Source organism: Lepidochelys kempii, chromosome 2, assembly GCF_965140265.1.
Source record: "Lepidochelys kempii isolate rLepKem1 chromosome 2, rLepKem1.hap2, whole genome shotgun sequence".
NCBI classification, from domain to species: Eukaryota; Metazoa; Chordata; order Testudines; family Cheloniidae; genus Lepidochelys; species Lepidochelys kempii.
This window is the reverse complement of record NC_133257.1, coordinates 68,965,405-68,992,768: the sequence shown is the minus strand read 5'-3', so window position 1 is coordinate 68,992,768 and position 27,364 is coordinate 68,965,405. Positions and strand designations below refer to the sequence as shown.

At 44.5% G+C, this 27,364-nt stretch overlaps 1 protein-coding gene and 1 long non-coding RNA gene across 2 annotated transcripts in view; one reads left to right on the top strand and one right to left on the bottom strand.

Moving 5' to 3' along the window:
- The window catches only part of XKR4 (XK related 4), a 314,292-nt gene extending 308,035 nt beyond the window's left edge, over positions 1-6,257 (top strand). Inside the window, exon 4 of the transcript XR_012157213.1 lies at positions 4,206-6,257. The gene's annotated coding sequence lies outside the window, so the exon portion shown is untranslated. The remainder of the gene's footprint in view (positions 1-4,205) is intronic.
- Positions 6,258-16,713: 10,456 nt separating this feature from the next.
- Positions 16,714-24,569, bottom strand: LOC140906704 (uncharacterized). Its single transcript, XR_012157210.1, has 2 exons — positions 23,689-24,569; positions 16,714-18,931 (listed from the first exon to the last, which is right to left on the bottom strand). It is a non-coding gene; the product is annotated as an uncharacterized lncRNA (long non-coding RNA).
- Between the last annotated feature and the right edge of the window lie 2,795 nt (positions 24,570-27,364).

Here is a 27,364-nt window from a genome sequence, read left to right as displayed (position 1 = left end):
TCTGTTACATCTGTATAAATCCAGAATAACTGAATTGACATCAGTGGACTTATTCTGCAATTACACCAAGTAACTAAGAACAGAATACAGACCATTGAAGTCAGAGGGTTTTCTTCAGTATGGATTGTAAGATCTGGCCCTTATTAATAATAATTTAATACAACTTCCATACAAGTTTCCCTATGCTCTTTCAAAACATTAATGAATTAAACCTCATAACATGTGTAAGGTAGGTGATATTATTCCTATTCTGCAGATGGGGATGTTCGGGCACAAATGGGCTAAAGGCCAGATTTTTAAAGATATTTAGGTGCCTACTGGGATTTTCAAAAGCACCTAGGCACTTAACTCTCATTGCTTTCAAGTAAATCCCACAAGGTGCCTAAATAGTTTTAAAATCTGGCACTTAGGCTACATCTACACTTCAGACCACTTCTGGCAGCGGATAGATACATGCGGCAGAAAAAAGCCAACTGTGTCCATACTGTGGCATGTCATTACATGTGTCAGTGAAAGACACAGGTAATGGGGAAAGGCAGCTCCCCACTGCTGGTGCCTTTCGTGGTGGAGGAAAGGCTGGCAGGGGGAGGCAGGAGGAAACTTTCAGACCCTGTCAGAGCTTTTCCCTGCTGCTGGGGTCATTCCCTGAGGAGGGGAAAGACTCCAGCAGCAGGGAGCTAGCAGAGACTTTCTCCACGGCCTCTGTCATGCCTGAGCCTTTCCTTGCTGCTGGAGTCTTTCCCTGAGGGGATAGGCTCCAGCAGTGGGAAGGCAGCCGGACACAGCACTGCTAAATAGCAGTGTAGACAGGGAGGTACGGCTTGGGTCTGGACAGAGCTGTATAGGATATGTACTCACATACATAGCCGCACCCTTCGGGCATGTCTTTACTCACCTACGCCATGCCTCACCAGCTACACTGCTATTTTTGGCTGTGCTAGACGGGGCTACGCGCTCAGGGACACGACACACCACCAAAAGAAGCATGGAGTGTAGACATACCTTTAGAGACTGGCCCAAAGTAACACAGGAAGTCTGTGGCAGAACAAAGGACTAGAGCCCAAATCTCCAAGCCTTCATATGCTTTAACCACTAGAATACACCATGTTACCTCTCTTCCTACCTGGTTCGTGCTTTTAATGTCACTGGACAGCACTGCATAAAAGAAGGCAGAGAGCTAGACAGCCCAATCTAGGTGGAGTCCAAGGGGAAAAGAAGCCTAAAAAATAATCAGGGGGTGGTGGGGTTGACTTATTTGGAAAGATTTTTGAAAAGCTTCAAAATGGTTAAATGACAATGGAGGAAAATAGTAATAATATTACCAACCCTCATGAGTCTAGCGGAAGTCTTGTGATATTTGGAATTTTTCTTAAAGCCTCAGCTCCCAGAATCCTATGATTTACAAGGCAGTCTCTGCCTTTTTAAAATAATTTTCTAGCCCATGTGGTTACCAAGAAAAGCTTGAAAGTGTGACCAGCGTGCACCCTAAAGGCGCAAAGAGGTCAATAAAAAGAGCCCAACGTTATTTTTAATCTCCTGATTTTTGAACACTTGAGGTTATTATACTAATTCGCCATAAGTGTGTGAACACCCAAGCCAAGATCATCTCCATGAGCTCAACACACACATCCTCAATATGCCTATCCTGCTCCTACCATGCAAATGGAGCACAGCCCCCACTAAGAACCGAAAGTGATCTGTGGTAGCACAAGGCCTCCACATCAACTGCCCTGACCGCCCCTCGATTTGCTTGGATCATCCAGGTCTGGAGGTGACCACAGGGTGAAATCCCTACATCTCCCATAGGATTAATAAAGATAAACTGCATGAGAGAAATCTCATGGGGCGCTTTCCTCGAGACGGCTTGATTGGTACACAAAATACAGTGTGTGGTACACAACGTGCAGCAGCCTCCCCTTTCCAAGGAATAGCTTCCTTTATAATAGACTAGTCCCTAATGTACGGTTGCCCTTGTGTAGGAATTTTTTCCCAGCACACCTTTCTGGAAGCTAGCCACTTAAATTTGGCAGAGACAGACAGCAGCAGGCCTGAGGTGGCTGTTTAGTAACTTTGGCTTGCTGCATCACCCTTTGTTTCAGATGGTTCTTAATTCCTTTGATATCTCCCCTCTGTTTTTCCCTCCTTATCGCTATGGCGATGGCACATTCTCAGAGCATTTTACCACAGAGGGAATGACCTGGACCCAACAATAAAGAGAAATTATTTAGAGCCCACTAAGATCAGTAAGTGGGGGGGATTCGCCACATACAGACCTTACCCTATATGTATGGGTTTGTGTGAAAGGGAGTAGTTAGGTACCTGACTCCCATTAAAATCAGTGGGAATTGGGTGTGTAAACCTTTGGGGCTCTGGGCCTGGGTGGCTGCTGCCTTCATGACACTAACTTCCATCCATTTCTGGACCCAGTAGCAAGCATTCAGCTGGTCTGGGGTTCTGTCATGGAGAAAGACAGGCTTCCTGGGAGGAGGAGGCATTCCTGAGACTATAGTAACTTCTGAACAGGGTCTTCTGGAGAAAATATTTCAACATGATGCTAGTCCTCTGTTCTTAATGTGTACTTCCCACATAGAAGGAAGTTAAACTTGTCCCCTACTCTGGACCAACCAACAGCAGCAGGCCATTTATCCAAATACATGAGAAAAAAAAGCAGAGAAAGCAGGGTAGTGAGCTTGTGTTATTCATGCCACTGCTCATCTGAGTCACTCCTAAAGGGGAGTATCAAGGCATGCTTATGGGTGAAGCCAAAAACAACCAAGCCAAAAATGAAAAATGTAAATATCAATGCACCTAGGAACCTGTCTGAAACTAGGCGAAGCAAAATTATTCACCTATTTTACATATCTCACAGAAGTGTCATGGGGTCTAAATAATTACTTCTGGTATAGCACGTGGAGATATTTCAATGCAAGGGATTGTAAGTGGAAGCAGTGCATAGATACCATGGCAGTGGTTCTCAAACTTTTTTTTCCACGGACCACTTGAAAATTGCTGAGGGTCTTGGCGGACCACTTAATGATCTTTCCAAATGTTGGTTGTACCATTAGCTAACTGTTGTAAAGCACTTTGGATAAAAGTGCTATATAAAAAAAACTTAATAATAAACAACATTTTTTGTTCTACAAATAAAAGCACACAACTCATATTTTAATATCAGTAGTCTTACCTTTCTAATGCAATGGATGTGCCCTTTCTCCCCCGCCACCGCAGCCTCTGAGCTGGGGCTGGGAAGGGGGGGGGGGTGTCTCCCTCTCTCCACTGACCCACCAGCCCCTGAACTGGGACTGGGAAGGAGGGGAGGGTCTCTCCCCCACCACAGCAGCCACAGAGCTGGAGCTGGGAAGGAGGGCCATCTGTCCCGGCAGCCGCAGCCCTTCACGTCCCAAATTCCCCCCCCCCCTTCTCACCCCACTTCCCCCTCCCACCTACTCCTTATTCCTCCCAAGGCCACCACCTCACCTCACATGTGCATCTTCTCCAGGGTACAGGCACCTAATTAGTGGAGCCACACCTGCACAGCTCCACTAATTAGGTGGATAGTCCTTTGTTGTCTTGTGTGCAGCCGCCCAGACATGCACCTTCGAGGGAACTATCTGTGGACCACCTGAATGGAGCTCGTGGACCACTGGTGGTCTGTGGACCACAGTTTGAGAACCTCTGTAATATGGTGATAGTTACTTTACAATTGCTTCAGTGAAGACAGACTGGAAATTATCTTTTGTTCATTATGTCTAGGTTCACCTATGTGTTGTGTATGTATAAAACCTATTTGTTCAGCGACTTCTGCAATATGTAAATACAATGAGATACGAAGGACTGGGCTGATCTTAGAATCTGACCAATGAACTGAGCACAGGAATGTTGATTAGTTGGTTTTTTTTTTTTTTTTTTTTTTTACAAGCAAGAGCAGTTATTTTGTTTACGTGTATCTACATGTGAGATTGAAGACAAAGAGCTGTATTTATATACTGGGCTTTGCAACAATTAGTCATTTATTTTTAATTCATATTTCTGATAATATGCTGTCATATCATATACTAGCCTCCTATGGGAACACCCAATAAATGTGTAAAGCTAACCAGCCCCAAGATTTCCCAATGCTGTTGAGCTGCTTGGCCCTGAGTATATTTATATGATGAAAAGCCAATAACATCTATGTAAATTCAGTTTTACTTCTCTTCTCCCAGGAGTATATTATTACCCAAGAAGACCCTCTCATTCAAGCAAGATCATGGAATGTCTCCTAAAATCCAGGGAAACAAAATTTGGAGGTACAATGAACATGGACATGCAATTAATCAAAGCTGAATCTACTTGAAACCAAGACAACATTGGAGGAGGAGGAGATGGGAGAGTGGAGCATGAAATCAGTTTAAATCAATTTGCCAATTCCTGGATTTAGAATTGGAATCTATTTAATTTTGAATCCGCCCAAATTTGAAATTAGAGCTACTCATGATTTGTAAGTCAAGCTCATGCTTTTCTTAGGCTTGGTTCATGATTTGTGAATGGTTGGGACTGGCAGTACTGGATTTTGCAGACACTGGTATGGGGAGAAAGGGCCTCCTCTTTCCTCCAGCATTGCCATAACATAAGAATTCAAAAAGTCTTTATAAAGCTACTGGTCAGAATTGTCCTGAAGTCTCCACCACCATTGCTCTGGCCAGCTGCTCTCATGCCTGTTGCAGGCAAAACAAAAGTGACCAATAAGTGCTGAGCTGTAGAAGAAGGTCCACCCTATTGATGGTGAAGGATAAAAGATCATTATAAAATCCAACCAAACCTTCAACAGAGTGGAGGAACCATAATTTCCCTCAAGTCCATCTGGAAGCACTATGGTCCCATTGCCTGATGGTATCGACTGCACTAAAATCAGCCCAAGAGCGTCATCCAACCAGGATTCTTTTATACATGCAAGATCAGGGGCCTTGTTTGTACTTAACTCATGGTCTGCTGACACAGTAATCACTCATCTTGCATTTAACTACACAAATCCAAAAGAACTGACATCTGCTGACACCCATGCCTCTCAAGAATTAACCACAGGTGTTGAAATTAAACTCCTTGATTGTCACAGATTCTTCCTGCCTTGTCACCTGCCCGCCATTACAAGAGAGAATGAAGAACCACAACCACCACCACCACCATTCCCCGGGCCTTCAGATGCTTCAATGGCCACAACCACTGGGCACCACAATTTCCTCTCAGGGAAGGTACAAAATTCATCCTAAAAATACCCCTCTTACACATCAGTAGAAGGCATAAACACGCGACTACAAACAAAGGGTGCTTCTACACTGCAGCGGGGCGGGGTAAGTCCTGTTTTGGGTGGATGTACACTCACTACCTCTTCTCAGTTAGTGTGCTGAAAACAGCAGTATGGCTACAGCACCACACGCACTGGCTCGGGCTTACCACCCCAGTATGTACCCAGGAAGTTGCTGAAGTTTTATAAAGTTGTCCATTCACCAAAACAATTGCAAAAGGCATGCTCCTGTCACTGTCTTGTGGCTGGCTGATTGTTATTTTTATTAAATGTGTCAAATTATATTTTTATTTCAAATAAACAGTGACATTTTTCTTTGCCCTGTTAGATTCATGGTGACAGTGAGCATCTTTTGCAGACATAACTAATGACTGTGATTAAACTTTCCTACCTACTCTCCAGCAAAGCAAAGACAGACATAAATATAAATCAGGCACACGCGCTCTCATTCCACTGCTTAGTAAAATTGAAGGCTGCAACAGCATGATACTCAGAAATTTTTCAGACATCATGTGCAATAAAAACGGTTCTGCGGGGCAGACAGCTATGTGGAAGCCCACTGAAGTTAATGGGGCTCTGTGGCGGTGAAGGCATCTGCCTGCATGTGTTATACCAATAAAATAAAAACCAGCAGGATCTTATTAAAGGGGAAAAGGCAAAATGCCACATTTATTGTGAATGCAGAAGGAATCATAGTAAGCAGTTAGTTATAGCTATAACATTCCATTCAATCTCATATTTATTCACACATTCATTCATATACACACACTCACAGGTTCTGCAAGGTTGTTATCATAGTCACCAGCCTTAGAGTTGCTCACGCCAAGCCACTGGCCAGGTGGCCTAGACATGAGGAGGGAGCAGGGCCTTGTCAGATGCTCATCTGATGCTCCTGGAAGTTGGTTTGCAGAATCAGACCCCAAAGTTCTCACTTTCTAGAGTCCATTTTTATAGGAATTTCTTCCTATGCCAGTCTATGGGAATTGTTTCATCATGCTGTTGCTGAGGGGAGATCGATGCTGATTCCGGGAGACTCCAGGCCAATCCTGGAGGGTTAGCAACCCTATGGACAATAGGACAGTGAGGTGCCTCCCCAGAGCCAAGACATGAGACATGACGCTAAGATTGGCTATGCTTCTGAGTCAATAGGCAAGGATCCACTGGTGATGGTGCGTATTGGAACTAACAACACTGTCACAGGATATCTCACAAATAATTGATGACATGAGGGAACCTGGAATGACACTGAAGAAGAAGAATATCAAAGTGATCTCAGAGATCCTTCCTGTTTTGTGAGCAAAGGGAAACAGAAGGCAAAAGATTCTGGAAGTGAACGACTGGCTAGGTAAGTGGCGTAAGGTAGTTGTAATGATCTTGAGGTTCATTAAACAACTAACCAGGGAATAAGGAGGAGTAAAATTTACAGAACTAGAGAGCATACATGGTGAACTGCTATACATAGTTTCCTTTGGTTCAACCCCCTGCTTCCAGGGCACATCTCAAAATTCCTATATTCATAATACTCTCCCTTATAAGGGAGCCGCTCTAAATTATAATCTTTGATAAACATATTTCTACATCTCTCTTCCTGAAAAATATATATAAACTCCTAACAACTATCTAATTCTCAACCCAGCTAGAACATTTCCATAAACTACAATCCATATACCCAACAGGTCAATTACCTAGGGAGGAGAGGTTACCAGCACATCACTCTGGAATGAGTCTTTACCCCTCACTTTCTTCTAAGACCCCTTCTCCGGGCAGGATAGCAAGTCTCTCTGCTGTGGCAAAATACCTTGTTCGCCTTTTTAGCCTTGGAAACTCATGTTTGAGGCAAGGCAAATCCTTATAGGTGGCACAGGGTCCTGCTAACTCCTCTCCTCAGTCAGTCCCTTGTGCTCGTTTTCCTTCCCTTCTGGGGAGCGAGTGCAGCCTCCCTACTGGGAAGGTCTAGTGTCTTGCTGCAAACAGCCTACTGGCAACTTCCCTGCTCCTCTCACTCCCTCACTCTCCCCCTCCTACCACCCAGGGAGGTCCCAAGTAGTTGGAGTCAGCTGAACCTAATTGGTTCCCTAGCAACCCCTTTTCCAGCTGAACCTTATTGCCCCATGGTTCTCTCTCCTCAGTGGATAGGGAGGGGCCTTTTAATCCTCTGGGACTAATTACTACCCCCCTTTTGTAGCTGTTTGTCCTGGGTTTACCACTTATCCTTCCCCCCGCCCGCTCAACACTATGAGGTTGGGCTACTTGAGTTGGCAAACAGTGCACTCTCGACAGGCCATCCGCATTGCCATGTTGGATTCCAGACCTATGCTGTACTCTGAAGTGGAAGAGTTGAAGCGACAGGAACCATCTTGTCTCGCTGGCATTTTTGTCTTTATTTTGGTGTATCCACTGCAGAAGGGCATGGTTCGTGACAAGGGTAAACCTCCATCCCCGTAGATAGTAGCGGAGGTTTTCTACAGCCCATTTTACCACCAGGCATTCTTTTTCGACAACAGCGTATTTCCATTCCCTAGGCAGAAGCTTCCTACTGAGGAAGAGGACAGGGTGTTCATCATCCCCAACCAATTGTGAAAGTACCGCCCCCAACCCTACATCAGAGGCATTGGTTTGTAGGATAAACTCCTTCCCGCAGTCTGTGGCCACGAGTATGGGGTCAGTGCAGAGGGCTGTCTGTAGATCTGAAAAAGCGTCTTCAGCCGCGGTCGTCCATCTTACTATGTCTGGGCCCCGAGCTTTCGCTAGGTCCATTAATGGGCATGTCCTGGTGGCAAACTGGGAGAATGAACCGTCTATAGTCACTAGTCCCAGGAATGCCCTGACCTGTTTTTTTCGGAGTGGTCGGGGCCACTTCTATATAGCTTCTAACTTGTTGAGTTGGGGACTCACCACGCCCCTCCCCACTATATACCTGAGGTATTTGGCTTTAGCTAGCCCGAGCGAACACTTGGAGGGGTTTGTCGTCAGCCCCGCCTTCCTCAGGGTATCCAGCTGCCTCCACCTTCTCCAAGTGTGTCTCCCAGTTGGGGCTATATATGATAACATCGTCAAGCTAGGCTGCTGCGTACTTGCCATGTGGTCGCAACAGTTTGTCCATGAGCCTTTGGAAAGTAGTGGGCGCTCCATGCAACCCAAAGGGGAGGATGGTGTACTGATATAGTCCCTTTGGGGTTGCAAAGGCCATCTTCTCTTTGTCAGCCTTGGCCAGGGGGATCTGCCAATAGCCCTTGGTCAGGTCAAGGGTAGATATAAACTGTGCTTTTCCCAATCTGTCAATTAGCTCATCTATCCGGGTTATAGGGTACGCATCAAACTTGGACACCTCATTCAGCTTTCGGAAGTTGTTGCAGAACCTCACGCTGCCATCCGGCTTAGGCACTAAAACCACTGGACTTGAACATTGGCAATGAGATTCTTCAATGACTTCTCAGGCCAGCATTTCCTGACCTCTGTCCTGATCTCCTCTCTTTTGGCCTCCGGGATCTGGTATGGCTTGACGTTCACCTTCACTCCAGGCTCTGTGAGAATGTGATGGTGAACCTCAGTAGTCCTGCCTGGCTTTTCTGAGAACACATCCTGGTTGCTTTTAATCAGGCTGATCACTTCAGATCGTTGCTCCGGAGTCAACTCTGGGGATATTCCCACTTGATCGGGCTAGTTGCTTTTAGGGGATGGTGCCCCTAGTGCAACCACATGCGCTTCTCTATCCTGCCATGGTTTCAGCAGGTTTATGTGGTAGATCTGCTCCAGCTTCCGGCGACCCAGCTGTCGGACCTTATAGTCGATTTCTCCTATGGCTTCTATTATCTCATGTGCCCAGGAGCTTGCTCTCTGCCGTGGGTATGAGCACCATTACCCGGTCTCCCACCTGGAACTTCCGGGTCATTGCTTGGCGATTGTAGTATGTCCATTGGGCCCCTTGGGCCTTCTCCAGGTGTTTGCGCACAAGGGGGGCGACTTGGGCTATCCTATCTTTCATTTGCAATACATGTTCACCGGGATGTTTCTCCCGGTGTTCAGCTGTTCTTCCCAGCCCAATCTGGCCATGTCCAATATGCCCCTGGGGTGGCGACCATATAACAGTTCGAATGGGGAGAATCCAGTGGAAGCTTGGGGAACCTCCCATACAGCAAACAGCAAGTAAGGCAGCAGGGCATCCCAGTCTTTCCCGTCACGATTAACCACTTTCTGTAGCATGTTCTTCAATGTTCTATTGAAGCGTTCGACAAGACCATCAGTCTGGGGATGATAGTCTGACGTCCTGAGGAGCATTGTACATAGGTCCTTCATTAACTTAGACACAAAGGGGGTCCCTTGGTCCATCAGGATCTCTTTAGGTATCCCTAATTTGGAAAAAATCCAGACTAATTCTTTGGCTATGGTCTTGGACATGGTGTTCCGTAGGGGTATGGCCTCGGGATATCGGGTGGCACAATCTAGTACTACCAGAATGTACAGGAACCAACTCATCACTCTGGCATTTTTGTCTTTATTTTGGTGCATCCACTGCAGAAGGGCATGGTCCGTGACAAGGGTAATGACCTGACCTGATGACCCCAGGCTGACTTCTCCAGTGTCCCTACTAGATCCATAGCTATTCGCTTGAATGGGATTTCAATAATTGGTAGAGGTACCAAAGGGGCCCTTAGGTGTTCTCGGGGCCCCTGTAACTGACATTCTGGACAGGAGGTACAATATCGCCAGACAGCCACATAAATGCCGGTCCACAAAAACCTCTGCAGAATCTGATCAAGGGTCTTATTTACCCCTAGATGGCCCCCAAACAGATGGCTGTGGGCCAGATCCATCACACCTCTCTGATGCTTCTGTGGGACCAAGAGTTGTTCTATGACTTGTTCTTGGACCTGGACTACTCTGTATAGCAGATCACCCTTAATCACATAATATGGCCCTGGGCCCTTGACTCTCCCCTCCATGGGGACCGCATTTAACCCAACTACTTCTTTACGAATATTGCTGTATATTGGATCATTGGCCTGATCCTGACCAAAATTACTGAGTGAGGTTCCATTTGTCCTAACTCAGGGGATCTACCGCTTTGTCTCCCCCTCGGGGAAAACCCCCAGGGAACAAGGTCCGGCTTTTGGGTCGTTGATCTCCTGCCCCACCCCGCTGTCTGTTGAGCCACCTCTTTCCCCTACAAGCATAGATTTCTGGTACTGGGTCAAGATCCTTGTTCCCCTCCTTTTATCTACCCTCTGTTCCCTCCGAGTCTTCCGGGACTTTCCCGGCAGGGAGAACAAATCCTGGCCAAATTCGTGGAAGGCCGGGGCAAGGAGGGGGGAGTTATCTATCTGGGCCACCCCCTGGATCCCGGATTCATTATTTTCTTCCACCTTCTCCCCAGGGAGTAGGCTGTCAAACCCTGGGAAGTTTTGTCCGATAAGAACTGGGTAGGGGAGTTTCAGAACTACTCCCACCGTCATCTTAGTGGGGTTTCCAAGAACTTCTATTTTTACGGGGATGGTCGGGTAGTAACTGACATCCCCATGCACACAGGATATTCCTGAGCATTTGGCCCAGGATTGTTGGTCCTGCCCAACCAGCTTTCCCGAGACCAGCATGATTGCACTTCCCGAGTCTACTAACGCGGTGGTCTCTATACCATTCATCTTAAAGGGTCTAGTGTATCTATGAGGGACCATCGCAACCCCCACTAGACTTATTAGATCACATGGTCCCCCTATATCTCCCAGTTCGCATTGCATGGGCTTTTCTAGATATGGGCATTGGGCAGCGATATGCCCCAATTCGCCACATGCATAACATTGGTACCCAGCTTGGGGAAGCCCCCAATTTTTTGGGCTACTGGGCTTTATCCCCTGAGCCTTTCTCCCCCCGTCCTCAAGTCTCTCCGGGACCTCTGGCTGCTCTTCGGCCTCCTTCCTCCCCTCCATAGTCCGGCCTGGTGCTAGGGCAAACCGGGGCCTCGGCGCAGAGACTTGTCTCTGATTCTGGCACCTTCCTTCCCCGGTGGTCCGCGAAAGTTCTTGGGCTGCTTGGTGTCTCTCTACTAGGGCAACTAGTTCATCATAGCAGGAGGGATTGTTTTGGCAGACCCACTCCCGTATGTCCGGTGCCAAGTCCCTCATGTACCTGTCCAACACGAGGACTTCCATTATCTTCTCTGGCTCATGGGTCTCAGGGTGGAGCCACTTCCAGGAAAGGTGGATTAAATCAAATAGCTGGGATCTCGGCGGTTTGCTGTCCCGGTATTTCCACTCATGGAAGCGCTGGGCTTTCCACTCATCCCAGCCAGGGCTTTGTCAAGCCAGGCCTTAAAAACCTCTAAGGATGGAGATTCCACCCTCTCCCTAGGCAACCCATTCCAGTGCTTCACCACCCTCCTAGTGAAAGAGTATTTCCTAATATCCAACCTAAACCTCCCCCACTGCAACTTGAGATGATTGTTCCTTGTTCTGTCATCTGCCACCGCTGAGAACAGCTGAGTTCCATCCTCTTTGGAACCCCCCTTCAGGTAGTTGAAGGCTGCTATCAAATCCCCCCTCACTCTTCTCTTCTGCAGACTGAATAAGCCCAGGTCCCTCAGCCTCGCCTCATAAGTCATGTGCCCCAGCCCCCTAATAATTTTCGTTGCCCTCTGCTGGACTCTCTCCAATTTGCCCCCATCCTTTCTGTAGGGGGGGGCCCAAAACTGGACGCAATACTCCAGCTGTGGCCTCACCAGTGCTGAATAATCACTTCCTCGATCTGCTGGCAATGCTCCTACTCATGCAGCCCAATATGCCGTTAGCCTTCTTGGCAATAAGGGCACACTGCTGACTCATATCCAGTTTCTCATCCACTGTAATCCCCAGGTCCTTTTCTGCAGAAGTACCGCTTAGCTAGTCAGTCCCCAGCCTGTATCAGTGCCAGGGATTATTCCATCCTAAGTGTTACCAGATTTGCCTGTTACTTTGGGGTACACTCATTTATTAGGGTTACTCTTCTGGGGAGGCGTCTGTACTTCTGTCAACATACTGCTTGTGTCACTTGTGTTCTCATACGGAGCTCTACTTCTCCCTGCTGCAAGTTCCCTCTGTGATGGGTTGGATCACAGAAACCCCCTGGGAGCTGCCACCTGAGGTGCCAAGGCTACTTCTGCCCCTGTTTTCCTGCCTAGACAGCTTAGGACTTCAGCACCCTGCCTGGTTTGAGCCAGACCCGCTAGCCTGCTGCAAACCCAGACCCAAGTCTGAACCATGTCCCCTACAAGCTGTAGGCTTAACTGAAAGCAGCTTACAGAAGTGTGCCTGTCTTTAACACTCAGATGCCCAACTCCCAATGGGGTCCAAACCCTAAATAAATCTGTTTTACCCTGTCTAAAGCTTATACAGGGTAAACTCATAAATTTTTCTCTCTCTCTAACACTGATAGAGCGATATGCACAGCTGTTTGCCCCCCCCCAAGTATTAATACATACTCTGGGTTAATTAATAAGTAAAAAGTGATTTTATTAAATACAGAAAGTAGGATTTAAGTGGTTCCAAGTAGTGACAGACAGGACAAAGTGAATTACCAAGCAAAATAAAATAAAACCCGCAAGTCTATGTCTAATAAAACTGAATACAGACAAAACCTCACCAGTTCCCGTTAGCTTCCTTTTACAGACTAATCTCCTTTTAGTCCAGCAATCACTGACGCCCCCTGTAGTTACTGTCGTTTGTCCCAGTTTCTTTCAAGTATCCTTGGGGATGGAGAGGCTATCTCCTTAGCTGGCTGAAGACAAAATGGAGGAGTCTCCCAGGGGTTTAAATAGACTTTCTCTTGTGAGTGGAGACCCCGTCCTCTCTTCTATGCAAAGTCCAGCTACAAAATGGAGTTTTGAAGTCACATGGGAAAGTCACATGTCCCTGCAAGACTGGGTTCCTTACCAGTCAAGCCACATTCCTGGGAAAGCTCAGACGTGGATTGGTGTCTCCAAGTTCTATTGTCTGATAAGTGCTTCTTGATTGGGCACTTAACTTGCACATTCCTTTCTCAAGAAGCTGAGCAAATGCTTCTTACTAAGACTTTTTAGAAATCCAGCAAATATGCAGCCAATATTCATAACTTCAACTACAAAAATGATACAGGCATACAAATAGGAGGAATAGATTCAGTAGATCATAACCTTTACAGAGATATGTTACATGGCATATGTAGCATAAAACATACTCCAGTTATGTCATATATATACATTCATAAGCATATTTCCCTAGAGCTTTATGGGTGCACTGTCACACCCTCCCAATGGAGCTATCCTGCAGGACCTAGGCTCCCTAGGGCTGGGTTCTTCCAGCCCCAAAATCAGATGAACGAACACACACACACGCAGAGTGCGTCTGAGAGGACCGGGTTAATCCGCACTCCCTTATATGTCCCTGGACTCAGCAGGCTGGGTCGAACAGCACCTCCAAGCTGCCACCCCCATATGCCCTGGGCACCGCACTGGAATAGAGTACACCTGAGCAGGCTGGATTGAGCAGCACTTTCAAGCTGCCATCCTCATATGCTCCAGATTCAGTAAGTCTCTATCCCCACTTTCACGTTACAATTGTTCTGGTAGTAACCCACTTGATGAGCAAACCCCACAGGATTTTTGGGCACTGCAGGGATCTTTAGCTTAGGTATGAGGACCGTTACTGCAGAGTGAATGGGGAAGCCAAAAAACACCCACGAGGGGGGAGAGGGAGAGAGAGAGAGAGAGAGAGAGAAGCAACCAGCTTAACCATAAAAGTTATTTATTGCCAGATAATAACCATACAACCTTCAGCTTTCGACTAGGCAATCATGAAGGAAAATATTTCTAGGGAAGATTGGAGCCTCCTGAACGACTGCAATGACAATTATGAGAACTTCAGTAAGAGACTGAAACGGTGTGTGAAATCAGCTAAGCGTGAAAGACCAAGAAGAGCTAGCGGAAGAATCTCGGAGAATACAAAGAATTTATTGGAGAAGAGGACAATGAAAAAAATGGCAGCAACAGGCTTGAGTACTCCCTTCTATGCAAGCTCATATGAATGAAGTTGAAGGAAGACTTCAAGAAATTTCTAACCAAAAAGCTCCTAAAGGCTGCTGAAGATCGTAAAAGTCTCAAAAAATGCAAATGGGAACTGGCATTGTACAAGTCATCATTATCGGCTTTGAAGAACAGGGACGGAGAATCAGTAGCCGATCGAACAGAGATGGAGGCAATCTGTAGGGATTTCTATATCCAGCTGTTTGCATCCCGTATAGATGTCCCAATGCCATCACTTCAACAAACCGATGAACAAATACTCCCATTTCTCATCAGCGAAGTCAGTAACGCAGTCCATCAAATGAAAGAGGGGAAGGCTGCAGGCAAGGACGGTCTGACAGCAGAAGTGCTTAAGGCGGGAGGTCAGGAACTTTGGAAAGCTCTCACCCAAAGGTTCAGCCACTACCTGGAAATCCAGAAGATACCGTCCAGTTGGAAAGAGTCCAATACCATCTTGCTGCATAAGAAAGGCGATCGAGAAAATCTAAAGAACTATCCCCCGATCTGCCTGCTTTTGCATATCTATAAATTGTTTACTAAAATAATAACAGATCGACTGTCGCAAAACCTGGATGAACAGCAACCAAGAGAGAAGGCCGGCTTTTGAAGGAATTACAGCACGATAGACCACATCTTCACTCTAAACCAGCTACTAGAGCATTCAAGGGAATACAAGTTCCCTTTATGCATTGCCTTCATGGACTACGAGAAGGCGTTCGACAGCATAGAGACGAACGCCGTTCTTGAAGCTCTTTCAGAACAGGGCATCAGCGCAAAATATATCACATTACTAAAAGAAGCGACCTCTGGCTGCAGCACGGACATATCGCTGTTCGATACTCCCCTCCAAATCCCCATCGAGAAAGGTGTGAAACAAGGAGATACAGTTTCACCAAAATTATTCCCAGGCTGTCTTGAATTGTTTTTTTGACAAACAGACTTGAAAGGCGGGATTAATATCAACAGTGAGTGGCTAAACCATCTCAGGTTTGCAGATAATATAGTGCTGATAGCCGAAAATACAGCCCAGCTTGAGAGAATGCTTAAAGACCCAAACATGAAAAGTAGTCAAGTTGGATTAAAAATGAACCAGTAGAAAACAAAATACAAGAGATCAGATGTTCTGCCAAGAATCCAAATAACTCTTGGAGGAGAGTAGACCCAATACGTTTATTTGGGCCAGGAAGTCAACATGCACCACGATCAGAAAGGCGAACTGTCGTGCAGAAAAAAAGCTGGATGGTGCGCATTCAATGACATCAAGGACATCCTCCAATGAAAGATCAGTAAAACAACTCGTGCGAATTTTTTTAACTCAACTGTGTTTCCAGCGATGTTATATGGCAGGGAAACATGGTCACTGACAAAGATTGAAGAACATCAACCGTCTGTCACACAGAGGGCGATGGAACATACATTTTTGGGCATTTCGCTCCGCGATCTCATCTCTAGCAAAATAATTAGGCAGAAGTCTGGAGTGTGAGACGTTGTTGTTGAAAGCAGGCTCAGCAAAATGCGGTGGGCGGGACATATGGCCCGACTCAGCGACAACAGATGGACTGCAGCTATATCCGAGTGCTATCCGCGAGAACTGGAACAGCCACGCGATCGGCCTCCAAAGAGGTGGGATGATTTCCTAACAAGAAGATATGGACAAGCATGGCGAAGGATGGACAGAGCAAAAGAAGATTGGAAGACGTGTTGTGATCGGCTCAGTCTCAACTGATGAAGGACCGACCGTCTATGCAGTCTACACAATAACCATACAAGGGGAGCCAAACAAACAAAACAGTTATAATATTAAATCTAACTTAAATTTGATTATAAAAGTCAGATTTAGAAAACTATAACTGATCACACAAGTCAGGGTCAGAAGGCTATTCTGAGAGAGATGGGTTCTCACCACTCCATGAAGCTTGAATCGATCGGGGTTCCCAGGTGGTGGTGGTAGCTGAGGGTCCGGAGAGCTGGAGACAGACAGAGCTCCCAGCATGATCAGTCAGGAGAAGATGAAGTCCCAATGGAACTGATGCAGATTTTGGATCCAGGCATCAGAGCACTTGCTTGAGCATGGGTAGGGGTTTTTGTAAGGAAAGAACAATGGTCCGAGGGAGAACACTAGATCTGTTTGTGGGTAAACTGATGGCTCAAGGAAGTATATACCAAAGTTGTTTTGTTCAGGCTAGACAATAGGAATGGGTTATTCCTGGCTATGGGCAGTGTTGCTTCATGGGAGCTCACAATGCAATTAGGCAGTTTCAGTATTCTGGATACCAATAAAGGATTTATTACTAGAATTGGTCTGATAACTACTAAGTCGGGTGTGTGCAGGTGTGGGTTCATTAACATCTGGAGCAGAGCTTCCCCATCATGCAGTGCTTTTCCGCTTTTCTGGTCCCAGAGTTCAGTGCAGTTCTTGCCTGGGGAGCTCTGTTCTCCATTCTGGATGCTAATGGAAATGCCTCCCTGTCCCATCTTTGATGCAAATGAGGCTCAGGGAATTGCCTTAATCCTGCCTCCCTTGTCCAGAGGGGTTTAGGTGAGTCTCCCACTGCCTTTTCATTGCTTTTTGTAAGTCTTTCTTCTGATCGGCTTTGGTTCAAGCAGATGCTGTGGAGGAGGGGAAAGGTCTTTCATGAGTCAGACAGACTGGGTACTGTGCCCTGGTTCCCCAAGAACACAGAGCTGATAGGTAGCGTAAATGCAGGACTCTCCATTTGTCCTTCTTGAACCTCATCAGATTTCTTTTGTCCCAATCCTCCAATTTCTCTAGGTCATTCTGTACCCTATCCCTACTCTCCAGAGTTTCTACCTCTCCCCCCAGCTTAGTGTCAGCCGCGAACTTGCTGAGGCTGCAATCCATCTCATCATCCAAATCAGGGATCTGAAACCTTTGGCACGTGACCCATCACGGTAATTCATTGGCAGGCCATGAGATGTTTTGTTTATGTTGACCATCTGCAGGCACAGCCCCCCGCAGCTCCCAGTGGCCGAGGTTCACCGTAAATAAGGGGAAGAGCATCTCTACACACCAACTTGCAAACCTAGGAGGAGGATTTTAAACTAGGTTCAAAGAGGGAAGGTCACAAAAGCCCACAGCTAGGAATAAAACTAGGTGACCTTAACAAAAGACTAAGTTAAGGGAGGAGAAACGGAACGTTACAATAGGGTCAAGGAGCAACAAGAGGGAATACAGTGTGGGAATCTGCGCCACGTCTCAGATGTTTATACACAAATGCAAAGAGTATGGGGAATAAACAGGAAGAACTGGACATATTAGTACATCAGCTAAATTAGGACTCCATTGACATCACAGCAACTTGGTGGGATAAATCTCATGACTGGAATTTTGGTATAGGCAGGGAAAAAAGGGAGTGAGGTATTGCATTATACATCAAGAATATATCTGCTTTTTTTGAGGTCCAGAAGGAGGTGAGAGGCAGACCAGTTGAAAGTCTGTGGGTGAAGTTAAAAGGAGAAAAATAACAGGGGCAATGTCATGATAAGGGTCTACGATAGAACAATAAATCAGGAAGAGAAGGTGGATGAGGCATTTCTAGAACAGAAATATCCCGAACACAAGGCCTGGTAATAATGGGGAACTTTAACTACCCGGACATCTGTTGGAAAAGTAATACAGCCAAACACAAAATGCCCAATAAGTTCCTGGATGTATTGGGCACAACTTTTTGTTTCGGAAGGTGGAGGAAGTATCCGGGGGACAGCTATTTTAGACTTGATTCTGACTAACAGGAACTGGCTGTGAATCTGAAGGTGGAAGGCAATTTGGGTGAAAGTGATTATGAAATGATAGATTTCCTGATTCCAAGGAGAGGAGGGAGTAAGAACAACAGAATAAGGACAGTGGACTTCAAAATACTACTATGATACTATGGTGTCCCTAGCCTCTGTTTGCCAGAAGCTGGGAATGAGTGACAGGGAAAGGTTCACTTGATTGATTACCAGTTCTGTTCATTCCCTCTGGGGCATCTGACATTGGTCACTGTTGGAAGACAGGATACTGGGCTAGATGGACCTTTGGTCTGACCCAATAGGGCCATTCTTATGTTTTTAAAATAGACTTTAATAAACAAAGAACTGATAAGCGAATTTTCTATTTTTGTAGCCTCTCTAATCTCCCTGAACATTTCACAATCACCATCCTAGTCAGGTGGTTGGAAGTATATTCCTACTGCTATATTCTTATTATTCAAGCACGGAATTTCTGTGCATGGAGAGTCTATGGTACAGTTTGAGTCATTTTAGATTTTCACTATATTTGACTCTATGCTTTCTATCACATATAGGGCCATTCCCCCACCAGCAAACCTACTCTGTCATTCCTATATATGTTGTACCCTGGTATTACCAGGTCTCATTATCATCATTCCACCAAATTTCTGTGATGCCTTTCATATCAATATCCTCATTTAATGCCAGGCACTCCAGTTCACTCACCTTAGCATTTAGCCATCTAGCATTTGTAACCAAGCACTTACAACATTTATCAAAATGCAGTTGTTTGCTTTCATGTGATGTAATTGAATGAGACTCTTTCATTTGACAGTTTCTCTTCAGCAGTTATCTGTAGTTTATCAACTTCTATCCTCTCTTCTTTTCTAGGATATAGAAAATCTCCATTAATAGATGAACTTGATGAACTATGTACAGAAATTTGTGCCTAATCCAGCTGCCCAAACCCCCCACATGATAGTATTATTATGCAAAGATGCATAAGGGCCATGAGATGCAAATCTTAATAAATAGTTTGAGAAACCAAAGGAGTTAATTATAGAGGCCCTAGTCCTGAGGTACTATGACAGTAAGCCTGCAACAAAGGTTCCATGGACACCTCCAAAGAGGGTATTGGCGCAGTTCTCTTACCACATTATGCTCAAAACTGGAGACAAATGGTTTATGCATCACGTAGCACTAACAAAAAACTGAGTGTAAGTATGCTCAAGCAGGATTCTTTGGCCTTAGTCCATGGGTGTTAGCTGAAACTGACCATACATTACTTATTACAATTGCCATAAGGCACCTTGCAGACAGCCTCCCAAGAATATAAAGGTTTTTTTTCAGTTACAAATGTACGGTTTGCAAATGAAATCCAAATCTGGGAGAGATTTGATCGTTGCAGAGAGACACACACTCTTTAGAGGATTTGATAAAAGTACAGTGGAGCAAAATCCAAAGCTAGATTTTGTAGGCTGATTTCATTAAAAAAAAAAATTGGTTTCAGACAAAATGTGGGCCCTGATTGCCAGAGCTAGATGAGACCCTGCAGAAAGTGAGTAAATTTATTAGTACAGGGTGGATAGGATAGCAAGTTCCCAGCCCCTATCATCATTTTAGGGGGTAGCTCTCAGTCCTAGATGCAATTTTGTTTACAGAAACCAGGTGGATCCCTAAGGTGTTTCAGAGAAATATGCAAATATGTTTAAAGGATACATGATGGTCATTTGGGGATTGAAAAATCTAAGAGAAAGGCCAGCGACATTTTATACTGGCCTCAAATGAACAGCAACATTGAGGAAGCTGTCAAGGTGCGTCACATATGCCAAAATACAGACCAAGTCAAGAAAAGAAGAGCCCATGTTAGTGGCACAAGAAAACAAAATAGCCTCCCTGGAGCAAAGTAGACGTAGATTTGTTTATGTTGACTGGAACACACTATGTACTCGGTCTCGCCTATTATTCTTACTTTCCTGAGATAGTTTTTACTAGAAGATACTAGTTAAATAGGTGATTGTGCATGTCAAAACTATTTTTGCTTGACATAGTAATGTCTGACAATGAGCCACAGTTAAGTGGGTATGAGTTTGCAGTGAAGCAGTTTGCAGTGAAGTTTGGGTTTAGACATTTAACTGCTAGTCCCCATTACCCTCAGTCCAACTTGTTGGTGGGAAAACGGTGTTAAAATAATAAAGCACCTGCTGCAAAAGGTGGTCGGATCAGACTTAGCACTGTTAAATTACAGGACAGCAGCAATGAAACATAGTTTGTCACCTGCAGACATACTATTTAACAGAAAACAGAACAAAATATCTGTAATGGCAAAAGCTGATGTCTGGGGATTTGCAGAGACATAAAGAGACAGAAACAGCTAACAAAAAAAATCCATGTGATTTGACGTCTTCAGGGCAGCCACTTCATGAAATTGATGCAGTGCACATTTATGATGGAAATCAAGGGGCACAAACAGCAGTGGTGTCATATGAGGTTGCCTCACAGCAGTGCTTAAATTTTTAATGAATGAGGTGTTGGGACTCAAGCAATTATTTTTACTTTCATAACTGACGTGGCAAGCCCAGAAGTGCTGGGGCTATGTACTGCCAAGCCTAGAGGTGCCAGGGAACAAATTAAGCACTGTCTCATGGTCTTATGAGGTTTTTCATAGATTCCAATGCCAGATGGCAACACTGATCATCTAGTCAGACATCTCGTATAAACACAGGCCATAGAGCTTCCCAAAAATAATTCCTAGAGCAGATCTAGATGTTGTCACCCCAGATAGACACATGCTGAGGAGAAATAGGTAATACCTTCACCAACTTCCAGAAGGAAGAGATGTAAGGGCCACTGAGTATGCCTTTTTCCGTCAAAAGGTCTGAGTTAGGCAATAACCACAACAGGTCACCAAACAACAATTGCATTTGGCAAAATCCACAATGGGCTCTATTTCCAGAATTTAAAAGTGAAGCCTGCTTTAGACTGTAAGCTGTAGCAGATTCTCACCTTAAATGGGATCTTCAAAAATCCAGTTTTATACTTAGTAATTTTCTTTTGGCTGACTATCCTCTAGGCCATGACATGTAACCTGCACATAAGGGTGGAGCCAGTGTCAGACCAGGAAAGGCACCAAAGAAACAACACTGGTTTCAAAGAGACAACATAAGATGGTACAAAATTAAATTTCTTTTGCATGAGAGCAAAGCAACATCTGCAGCACATACCTTTGGACATACCTGTTTTCATTGCTGTAAATAGATCAATCAAATGTTTCCTGTTTCCACTCTACCTGGTTTCTGAGAATTAGGCAGGTGGGAAATGAAAGGCATTTGTTTTATTTAGACAGAGACAATCTTAAATCTTTGTTCTTTTGCAATTCAGGAGACTTGAAGAGTCTATAAGATAATCGGTAGGGCAGATACAGAAATTGCTTAGGAAAATTTATAGTTTAATTGGAATCAATTTCACAATGTTATTAATGATAATAAAAATAATTAGCACAAAAGATAAAACTCCATAGCCTCAAATCTATAAACAGGGTGAATTATTACTACCATCTGTGTGTGGTGGGAGTAGATAAGAAACTGACAGATTGGTTCAGGACAAATGTAGGAGTGAGACAAGAATGCAACATATCACCAGATTTGTTCAAGTTGGTACTGGAAGCAGTAATGGCCATAGCACTGAGAGATTGAATAAGAGGACTTATGATATGTGAAAGGACACCTTGGATTTGCAGACAATATTGTCCTCAAATGCATTGACCAAGAAGAATTTGCAGAGAATAACTAACAAGATAGATTGGGAAAGCAGAAAATTCAGATTGAAGATCAGCACAAAGACCACAAAAATTATGGTGACTGGAAGGCAAGAGGAAGAGGTCAAGATCAAACTTGGAGTCAGAGAACTAGAGTAAGTGGAAAAATGTGTGTTCTTTAGAGGAGTAATATTGAAGAATGGAAATTCTGAAGATGACATAAAAAGAAGAATCACCTTAACTGCTATTACATTTGGAAAACTCTAAGATCTCGAAGGCTACAGACCTCTAGATACAAATGAAAATCAGCACATAAAAGACAATTGTTGTGTTGCTACTGTTGTACACGTCAGAATGTTGGAGTATGAGGAAAGCCATCGAACAAAAGACATTGACTGCAGAATTGAACTGACTGAGGGGAATACGGCAAGTTTCAAGACTGTAAAAAATATTAAGAAATGAAGTGACAAGAAAACTGCTAGGGCAAGAAACAATGCTGTTACAGAAGATCTAAGAAAAATGACAGATGGTTTGGACATGTGTCAAGAATGGACCCAGAAAGGATAGCATGTATGGCGATAAATACCAGATTGCAAGGAACTAGAAACAGAGGAAGACTGATGATGCATTGGATAGACATACTGAAGCATGACCTAGAACAAAAAGGTTTAAAGATGAACAAAGCCATGAATTTGTTACAAGACAGAATAGTGGAGACTTCATTCAGTCCTATTGTCGCTGCTAAGATGATGGATGGTGTTGGGGGCTTATTCTTTCACCCACTCACTTCCCTGGTCCTTCTCGCATGAACAGAGAGCAACAATACCCGAAGTTCAAAGGTGCAAACAATTCAATGTTTATTGGGGTGAACTTCCAGCAAGAATGATTCCAGTTTCCTTCCTCAGTATCCCGCTTCCCAGCTCTGACGCCACAGAGCCTTACCTGTGTCCCTGTTCCCATTCCTGACCTTAGCAGGACATGATTCCAATTTCCCCACCCCTATTCCCTGTTCTCATTCTCCCCCCCCCCTTCCCAAACACTTCCTGATTGACTGCAGACTATATAGTAAAACTTGAGTTCTGCTTAGCTATACCTTAACCAATAATTTTACTGAAATTTAACTAATCAATCCTAACATATTGTAACATAATTATTTAACCAATTATATCTCACCACCTTAATTAGTTTACACCCAGGAAAATTAATTATACAGCAGACAGAAACAATCACAGAACCAGAGACCATGCAAATAAACAATGGCAAAGTGGGAACTATAATGACAAAACAATACAGAAGTGAGGATTTCACAACTACATCTATAAAGACATAAGGGTTTCCCAACTGTGTCTATTGATAAGTGAGTTCTTACTGAACAGAAAACTATCAAACTAAACTTCCTTTTACATCCTCTAGGGTCTACCCGTTCTCTGGAGGTGATAGATCAGATCACCTTTCTAACAGCCCCAGACTGCCTTATTTCAATGTGACTAGTTTGGAATGTGAGGATGTGACCATTCGCTTCCCAGCTTATGGCTGCCTCTGCTGCTTAGCCAGAGATCTTAGCTTAAGAACATAGCCTCAGACTGTCACAGTAAGAGAAGGCTTTTACAGCGGCAGACAGTGATTTTGATTCTTTCTTTTATACTTCTATAACTAGCTAAGTGATAAGAATACACCTAAATTCTTAAGAGTATAGGCCTTTACAGACAGGCCTGAATATGTATATCCTAACAGACAGGAATCAAAGAAGACGACTGGTATTGCATTTGCATCTAAAGGGAGTCCCATTGTGCTAGGTGCTCTACTTCTATTAACTAGACCCACATAGAAGAAATAGAACCACATATACAAATCAGTGTATATTTGGACTTGCAGACATTAACTCACCAGCAAAGTAGGTCATCTTTGTCCTTCTCTTGGAAGTCACCACTCTGCCCTGTTTTCTGGTCCAGCCTTGTGGTCTAACATCCCATCATAGGCCATTGGGCCTATTTACCACTAATAATCAAAGATCAATTAATTGCCAAAATCATGTTATCTCATCATACCATCTCCTCCATAAACTTATCGAGCTTAATCTTGAAGCCAGATAGGTCTTTTGCCCCCAATGCTTCCCTTGGAAGACTGTTCCAGAACTTCACTCCTCTGATAGTTAGAAACCTTCGTCTAATTTCAAGTCTAAACTTCCCGGTGGCCAGTTTATACCCATTTGTTCTTGTGTCCATATTGGTACTGAGTCTGTGGAATAATTATAACCCTTTGGATCAATAAATGTGATATGTATTTGTGTGGTCTTGGCTCACTGAGGGGGGGTTGGGATTTCCTGTAGAATCTGGAATGACCGGAGGGGTAATTAATGCAGATACCCAGCCTTTTAAGCCTTACTCCCTGGGGAAGGGGGCAATGGCTGCCTGTTTTCAGGAGGCTGGGAGACAAAGGCTTTGGGATATAAAGACTGAGCTTAAAGAGATTCAGGGCCTTCTTTTTGATTCAGTAAACAGACATGACCTTTTTTCTAAGGGAGGACCGAAGCCTGATGAAGGTTTGGAAAGACTGGAACCTGCTAGAGTCTCCACAGGACTGACTGGGAGCTACTGATAAAGCGTTTAGATCCTGTTTGTTTTCTCTGTATGCTTTTATCCTTAAACAAATGACCTCTTCTGAAAGAGCTGTTTGGGTCACTTGTAAACACCCTGGTCATAGCCCATGGAGAGAAAGCATAGAGCAGGGGTGAGACATTAGTCAAAAATGTTTGGGGAGAATCACAGTGAGTGCAAGGAGACTGCACCTAAAACTCCTGTCTTGAGGGAAAGGGACATGGGTCCCTGCCCAGAGTGAGGGGCCTGCTACAGGCCCAAGACCTGAACAGGCATTTCTTGAGCAGAGGGGAAGGAGGATTAAAGGTGCAGTGCCCTGATATACCCTGCAGTGGTATCTCAGCAGAATCAAGCCCTCTCTCTCTGAGAATGCTATAAAATGAAGCCTCATCTTATCATTAAAGCATTGGATTAGAAGTCTGTAAAACTGGACTGAATACATGGCTCTGCCATAGGTATCTCATGTGTCCTTGGGTAAGTCACTTAAAATCTCTGAGCCTCATCTGTAAAATCAGAATACTATCTTTCTCTCTCTGAGTTGTCTGTTTAGATTGTAAGATTAGCAGGACAGGGACTGTTTCTTATATTTATGCAGAGCACGTAGCGCAGAAGGCCAAAACTGAGATCAGGGCCTCTTTTTCTTGTATATGGGATGGCGTTGCAGAACACATCATTCCTGCACCAGAAAGGCATGACAGATTCTGCATTAGAAGTACATCTAGCAGAAAATTCATATTGCTGGGTTGCAGTTGCCAAGTACACATCTGGCACACTTCCCAGAGTAGAAAGATCTCCAAGGGGAAGGTTCTCTGCTTGATGATAGGGAGAATGCATATTGCAGTGATGGTGAGGAGTAGGTGTCATAGAATACCAGGGTTGTCCTCTAGGAGCAGCACTGATGTATAAGGTGCTTTCAGTACTGGAATCTGAATCAGTGCCAATGGATGTGGGAATACCAATGCTGGACCTGGTTCTCCTTGAATCTCATCTCCCAAAGCTGCTGTTTTGCAGCCTGCTCTCTCTCTCTCCATCCCTGGGTGGGTATGAAGCTTGCAGGACTTCTCTTTGTCAGGCAGGAGGGAGGTTACTAGGGGAGCTCCTCAGGCATCACTCTTGGGACCAATTTTATCTAACACTTTTATTACGGACCTTGGTTTCTGCCTCAGTGCTCGGAGTGGACCCTTTCGGTGTCTGACTTCATCACCTGAGCTGTTGGTGCTGGCTTTGGTGTCGAAGCGGAGTTCAGCTTTTGTGCTGTTACCGCTGTTAGTGCCAATGTCAAGTCTTTCCTTGGTGCCATCTTCTCCACTGTAATCTTAGGCATTGCCTGTCTGCTCCATGGGGCACTAGATGATTCTGGCTTGACTATTAGTAGGATTCTGGACCTAATTTCTTCTGGTTCTGATGAGAGCTTCATGGACTGTTCCAGAAGGTGGAATTTCAGCCTCATATCTCAGGACTTCTATGTTGTCGTGGAGAAGGATAAGCATACACAACATCTGCTTGGAGTGTACGATTCCCCCAGGCAGAAGAAATACCTACTGTGCCCATCTTTCAGGAGGATTAGTCCATTACAGGAAGGACTGGGCTTGAAGGCCGCAGGTTTCAAGTTGGCCATTTGATAAACCCTGTTTAGGAGGGATTCTGTATGGGGGAGGTTGTAAAGGGGAGTCTGACCAACAAAGTTCAGTCCAGATGGTTGCTGAACAGACAGAGATGGGAAGGGGTTTTGCAGATTTGCAGAAGATTTTGAATTTCAGCCTGAGCTAAGAACTAGCAGGTTGGACACTCCCCAGATTGTCTCGCTCCCATGGGTACTAAGAGGGAATCGAGAGATGGCCAGGTCCCCCTTTATGCTCTTGTGTGACAGCATGAGGTAGCACAGGATGTATGTGCGGACACAACAGACACTGCTAATCAAAAAAATCCAGTCTTGTATGGATGAGGTGCATGTGCACCTACAGTGGATTCCACACTGACACACATTCAAAGAACTGTATTTGTTGCAGCAATTGAAAAGAAAATCCCAACCCCTACTTAAGTATGGTTTGTTCTATACTCCTCTGCGAGGAGCTGTCCGTCCTCACCTACTTCATCACTTGTGTACTTTTCGTCTTTCAAGCTAACTGCTTACGACAAGTTTATAGAGGTTAGCAATAATCAACTGTGTAAAATTTATCATTGCAATGGGAAAAACTCCACTTTAGCCCTAGCAAATCTTTCAAAGGGTATAGTGGTATAAACTGCCACCTTGGCATACTGTACAGCAAACCCAACACAAAATCTATTGCATAATTCATTATTTAAACAGGATCTACATTGGTAGCATGATGAACTGCTCCAGCTTCCATCTTCTGTCAAAATATAAATGATTTCAGTTTAGAGATTCAATATTAAAGTTACAGTAACCTTGGTGTCACTAAATCTGCTATTGGATGAGTATTAACTGCCAGTAAAAAGCAGCCAATAAACTGGCCAGTGAAAGGTTTTGGATTTTCAGGGGAAAGAGTGCTAATTTCATTTTAGTGTGACAGTACTACATTTCTACCTGTATGAAAATTCCTGTCTTTTTTATAAATTGAAATTACAGTTGAAATAAAGAGGGGAAAAAAACCCACTACCTTCTGTTCAGCAGATTATGCAATTAATATTTGTAGTTATTAGCCATCCAGCCTGAAGGCAACTAAAGCATTCTTTTAATACCTTGCTCCTGACACACAATAGCTACTTATCACTAGTCACCCCTGGCAATACCTACTGCACAGTCCCAGAAGAATTAGCAATGTTTTTCCCATCCATTCTTTCCATCTTCTCTTATTCCTTTAATTTAGTAATTTCTTTTTTCCTCCCCCACAACTGGGCACTTTCTACTCTGCTGCTCAGATCCACTGGTAGTTTCAGAGGGCCAGGTTACACATACTCTCACACTTAATCCATATACAGTGAGCATAAAGTAATTTCAAGAG